Here is a 6,403-nt window from a genome sequence, read left to right on the forward strand (position 1 = left end):
TACAGACAGCAGCTAGGTCAGCCTGTCCGTCAATGTTTGAGAATAGGCAGATGCACCAATCTAGCCGTAGCTGTGGCCAAAGTTGCTGGTTTGGGCATGGCACCCATGAACGAGTCAGACAAATGTAATTTTTGTACATGTTTGTTTTTGACCAATTTTCAAATCATCACATCTGGACAAAGTCATCATTTAGTAAGCCCTGTTATGTGTCATAGTAATTCCACAGATGTAAGGAATAAAATGAGGTACGTTGGAGTAGTAAAGGACTTTTTTAAATGGGAGAAATTTGCAATCAAACTACCACGCATTTTGCGACCTTTGAAAACTTAGCGTTTAGACATGTATCGAAGGTGGGCTGTAATGGCGACAGTGATGAGACCGATGTTAAATAAAAGCGGAGGGTGGGAGGTTGAACCTGTACTCCCTGTAGATGTACAAAATCCCTAAAATATTATCATTTATGTTTGTCTTTCCCGACGAAATGGTTTGTTAATAATATAAAAAACGGACTCCCTTTTAAAAAACACACCGCCCACCGTGACCGTTTTAATCACTGCATATCTCCCAAACAAAACAGAACACCGTCGCCCCCGCCGGCCCCTATCATCATATCATGGTACACCCACTTGGCTTCGGCTCGGCCGTACGCCGTGTTGTTGACGAGTGAATTGAACCAAAAATGTAAATGAATGCAGTGTTAAAACCAGCAGAAAATTCACAGGTAACTTACCAACTTTTGTACGAAGTTGCTCGTCCAGATTTTAACAACTTTCCTTATGAAAGAGTGTGTTGATATAGTGGTTATTTTTTACCGGCAAAAGATTCTCCCGTCGACAGATCGTTGGAAAAAATCGACGTCGTCGGCAATGACGTGGTGCGCATGTACGATTAAATACGGATAGACGAACACCTTGCAGTATATTTGTGTATTTTCTAGTAGCGAAGTCCGGGGACTAGACGTAATGAGCTGACGTTTAAAGCATTGGTAACCGGCAGATTAACTATGCAAATCGTATGTGAGTGTTTGATTACCAATGTAAAACTGTTTCAATCAAGAGAGGTCGCTGTTCGAATTACTGTCTAAAAAGTTCGTGTGTACCTTGTGTCTCGGACCGACTTCCTACTAGCTGTAAGTTGTAGCCGAAGTCGCCGTTTCGGGCACGGCCTAAACAGGGGGTGCACTCGAAAAAAAATCATAAGAAATACTAAAATGCTAATTAAAATTCAAAAATTCTCAAACTTAAAAACCAATCAGATACCCAGACTACTAAACTTCTGAGTTCAGACCACTAAACTTCTAGTTTCTTACAGGTCAAGGCACTACTCCAATTCCCAATCTGATGGACCATGGAGGGTTATTCCTCCATGGATGGACCAACTTTAAAATCCAAATTTAGGCATCTCCTCAAAAGTTGAAAATCAGAACCCCAGGTTGTGATATAGGCCCAATCATTCTATAATTACAGAATGTATTAGTTGCATGACCCCAAAACTGTATTATTCAAAATATTTGGAGGGTCCTGCACATGATAATCCGGCTCATAGTGGCACATGAAATAATTATCTGCCAGTCAAATTAATTTTTATTGTCAAAGGTTGTGCTAAAATTGTAAAGAATTAATTCACTGATGAAAACATTGAAAATGCAAACAAAAATGCGCTCCTGCAACAAGACCAAACATGTTTAAGCATTACATAATGAATCTATACAGGCATTTACTAAGAAGAAAACCCTGCATGACCGTCCTGTATGTTCTATATAAGGACAATATTATGTCAAAAGTTCTATCCCAATCTTCCCCCAAAATGACCTCTTTATGATAATAATAGTTCTAAAAGCATAAACAAAAATTCCGTATAACAATCGACAAGGATTTAATTAATGAATAATATCGTTGACAGGGCCCGGTCCAGTTTTACACATCTCAAATTTATTAATGATATTTTTTTTTAATACTTCTTTGCATAACCGTAACAGGTCCTGTCTAACTTGTTATCGTGGTTTAAAATAAAGAAATAAAATAACCACTGTGATGTTTGGGTGCATGGTTGTCGGATTCTGACTTCATTGCTGTCATTGCCTTTTAACTATTGCTGTTGTTGTACAGTACTTTCATCTGCCTATGGTTTACTTTAAGGATACTCTTTCACTATCGGCGTTAGTCCAGTCTTTGGACCCTACCGAGTATCCAAACCCCGCCAGCACCTGTAGCCCACTGCATGCGCTACGGTGTTGGTACGGTCTTTCTCTATTATTTCTCTGTACGTCGTCCTCTACTTCACTCGAGGTGTGGCAACATCACATCACAGCACGTTCATATCTGCCTCCATCCCCCAGCACCCCGGGTTGCACCCCTCCCGATCCCCGGCTCCCCTAATAGGGAACTCATGCATGTTGCGGGCACTAAAAGTTGTATTTGTAGACAGATTTGAGAGCCGGTTTGTTGAGAGCCCAAAAATTGCGGGTCCCGTGCCCATTATGTACACTCGGAGTCGGGCGTTGACTTCAAACTTGAGGTATTATTTAGATGGAGAAAATTGCGACGATAGAGGGCACTGTCAAACACGACACATAAAGCATCCTCCTCGCATAAAGTCAGTCTACCTGCAGAACACAAGTGACTTGCTGCTGCTGCTGCTGCTGCTGACCAGCAATTCTCATGAAGTGCCTGGTGGCCGACCTAAACGCCTGTTGATCATGGGTGTCCCCAAAAGTTAAATCACCAAACCCGCAGATTGTGCATGATAGCTAGCTACGTATCAATGTCCCCCCAAAAGTTACTTCAAAATATATTGTGGGTTTCATGGGCGTCAATCTGTCTTGAAAAATGATATAAAGTCATAATATTTACGGCGTGGGGTCCGGGCCCGCTTACGTGCCCCGGGAAATGTTAGGCTGTAGATGCTCTCTTGTGCAGTCAAGAGAGTCTGATGGGTAATGAGAGAGTCTCAGATGTTCGAATTTAGGCCCTTTTTCAAGTTTTGATGCACCGTTTGTTTGCCAAAGTGGTATAATTAAAGTTTCGTATCCTTATTATTTCTGCATTTAATGCTCATCAGACAGCGTTTCGTCCCAATCATCACCAGCATCATCAAGGATGGATCCAGACAAGAAGTTTTAGGGGGGTCTTTTGCGGCGTGGGGTCCAGGCCCGCTCAAGGGCCCGGAAATATTTTGCATTTTAGATGCTCTGTGGATGGTGTAATCTTAGGCCAATAACAGGCATAATGAATTAAACAGAACATAAAGCCTTTAAAATGTGAGCAGCAGCAGTAGAACCTTTTGGGTTAACAGCATCTTCAGGTGCGAAGAAATGTCACACATTATAAGGGGGCAAATCTGGCAAATAAAGTGTGAGCATGTGACCGAGTTTAGCCTTTACGGCTCGGTCCGGGCCTGCTTAAGGAACCGGGAAAATAATTATTTTGCATGTCTCTCTGATGCAATCTAAGGGGTATAAAGGGTTTTGTGCTCCCCTCTCAGATATCGGAATTTAAGGCATTATTTCAAGTAATGATGAATCATTTTTTGCAAGAGGCCAATAACGGGCATACGAATGAAACGTAAAGCCTTAAAGGCAGTAGACACTATTGGTAAATACTCAAAATAATTATTAGCATAAAACCTTTCTTGGTTTGAGTAGTAGTGGGGAGATGTTGATAATATAAAACAGTGAGAAACGGCTCCATCTGAAGAAAAGTAGTTTTCGAGAAAGAAGTAATTTTCCACGAATTTGATTTCGAAACCCCAGATTTAGAATTTGAGGTCTCGAAATCAAACATCTGAAAGCACACAACTTCGTGTGACAAGGGTGTTTTCTTTCTCTATCATCTCGCAAGTTCAACGATCGATTGAGATCAAATTTTCACAGGTTTGTTATTTTATGCATAATGTTCAGATACACCAAGTGAGAGGACTGATCTTTGACAATTTGCCAATAGTGTCCACAGTGTCTTTAAAAATGTGCAGCAGTAGAACTTTTTGGATTAACAGCATCTTCCGTTGTTGATGATCTATGACACGAACTTTAAATCTGTTAAAGAGTGAGCATGCGAGTGCCGGCGGGCCCGCTTAAGGGCCCGGGGAAATTTTGCATTTTAGATGCTCTGTGGTGCAATCTTTAGGCCTATAGAGGCAACATTGGCGAACGAAACAGTACAATAAGCCTTCAAAGCTTGAGCAGAATGCTTTACTTTTTGAGAAAACATTAAAGCCATTGGACCCTTTCGGTACAGGAAAAAAAAAAAGTTCACAGATTTACAAATAATTTACAGGGTTTACCGAAGGTAATGGTGAAAGACTTCTCTTGAAATATTAGTCCATGAAATGCTTTACTTTTTGAGAAAACGGTAAAACAATATAAATTCTCGTTAACGAGAATTACGGATTTGTTATAAACACATGTCATGACACGGCGAAACGCGCAAAAACAGGAGTGGGTTTTTCCCGTTATTTTCTCCCGACTCCGATGTCCGATTGAGTCTAAATTTCCACAGGATTGTTATTTTATATATAAGTTGTGATACACGAAGTGTGGGACTTGGACAATACTGTTTACCGAAAGTGTATAATGGCTTTAAACTATCAATTCTCGATATCGAGAACTCGGTAAAGTTATCAAGAACCAGGCCTCGTTGGGATTAAACCACTAGTTGAAAACCTCTTCACCACACATTGATTCCCTTAATAAAAGTTGTGATTTACGCAGTGATGTGGGCCTTTGGACAATACTGTCGATGTGGTGTGATTGCTTTAATAAGGCACATGTTGGGGAACATCCCCATCTCCAGGATTGGTGCCAATGACGGATAACAGGGTTTGTTCTTCACAGTGCCAAACTTGAGCCTCATGATAAAGATGGTCAAAAACATGGAGGGACAATTTGAAATACGGTGTGGGGACGTGTCCTTCAACGCCCCTTACTATAGATTGATGCCATTACGCGGGACTCATCAGGGTTTGGTCTTACACAGTGCCATTCCTGAGTTTCATGGTACGGGGACATGATTTTGTGTCCCCCACCCTTCATAAAATGTGGGGGGGGGGGGGCAATAATCTGTGAACGATGGAGCATCCGGTTGTAAGCTTTACGGCAGTGGGGTCCGGGCATTTTAGATGCTCTTAATCTTAGGCCGATTTTGAGTGGGGACATTTTGATAAAGTGTCTACCACCCTTCAGAAAGTGGTGTCATTCGTTTATCCCAGGATTGATGCCCATAGCCGCAGCGGGACACAGTGTATATAGTTGAGCTGGTCAAAAACATGGGGGGGGGGGGGCATTTGATAGTCCCCCATCACCCTCCAAAAGTTGGGGACAAGTCCACCTGTTTTCCCTGATTGACGCCCATGGTGGGTTTACAAATTATGATAATATTATTTTGCCGCAACAATGTTGTCCTTTAAGTATGATGCGCCCTCTTGCGGTAATGCATCTTGGAAAGACCATCTTCGTCTTGGTGATTACATAATCGTTCAAGGTTAGCGAGATGCCGCGCTTATCGCGGAGGTTGGACTCCCCGGCGTAATGGGGATTGTATGTACTGTAGAGTGTGAGCTAATTATGGAATATGCCCTCTGGAGCCATCAGTTGTGTATCATAAGGCAGTTTAAAACGGTACATGGTGGTCGCCGGAAAGTGGAAATGGTGCATCTGCCGACTGTGAAGTCCTGCGGTGTTAGGGGAGTAGGCAGCAGAGCTTCTGTCACCGGTGGACCCCGCCTGTCTCGCGGTAAACGAGAATCAAAGTTGGGGACCAAAAATATTATTATTGTGACCATCGAAAACATTATCAGATTTTACTTGTTCATCACCTACACGGTCCAAAAGTAGACATTTTGGCAAGAAGCAAAGCAGGTTGAACGGTTTAGATTAATTTGTTTTTAACTTTTCTGATACGCGCATAATAATTGCCGCCAAAAATTCGTATACGGCCTAAAGCTCCGATTACGCCCCCCCCCTCCTCCGTAGAACCGCGCCCCTGATCCGGATGCTGATAATCTTTTAGTCTTTGTCCACGACGTAAGTGCTCAACATTGACACCGTATAATTATAAGAGGGCGCGCTTTAGCGATTTACAACTGAGCGTAGCGTAGTATCCAATATCGAGCACTTGTGTCTTGGGCCAAGACTAATTAATCTTTACTATTAATCATCGAGCATCTCCATCCATCTTTGAGTGGCCCTAAATACTTTCTAACTCACTATTATTTTACACAATTAAAAGCCATTTATATGATTCTCTTGTTCATAATTCAGGTTATTCAGCTGTCTTTTAGTGAAACAATTTTACGTCTCAAAAGTTCACTCCCTAAACAGAAAATTATAAAGTGTCAAAATCCCGAAGCCTAACAATATGTACGCATGCGCAATATACAGATGACCGTGTGATCATCACATCCAACA

At 41.9% G+C, this 6,403-nt stretch overlaps 1 protein-coding gene across 2 annotated transcripts in view; it reads right to left on the reverse strand.

Annotated features, from left to right (window-relative positions):
* LOC139952844 (Golgi-specific brefeldin A-resistance guanine nucleotide exchange factor 1-like) overlaps positions 1-868 on the reverse strand; it is a 48,961-nt gene extending 48,093 nt beyond the window's left edge. For both annotated transcript variants that reach the window (XM_071952102.1, XM_071952101.1), the window contains exon 1: positions 731-868. The gene's annotated coding sequence lies outside the window, so the exon portion shown is untranslated. The remainder of the gene's footprint in view (positions 1-730) is intronic.
* Between the last annotated feature and the right edge of the window lie 5,535 nt (positions 869-6,403).

Source organism: Asterias amurensis, chromosome 21, assembly GCF_032118995.1.
Source record: "Asterias amurensis chromosome 21, ASM3211899v1".
NCBI classification, from domain to species: Eukaryota; Metazoa; Echinodermata; class Asteroidea; order Forcipulatida; family Asteriidae; genus Asterias; species Asterias amurensis.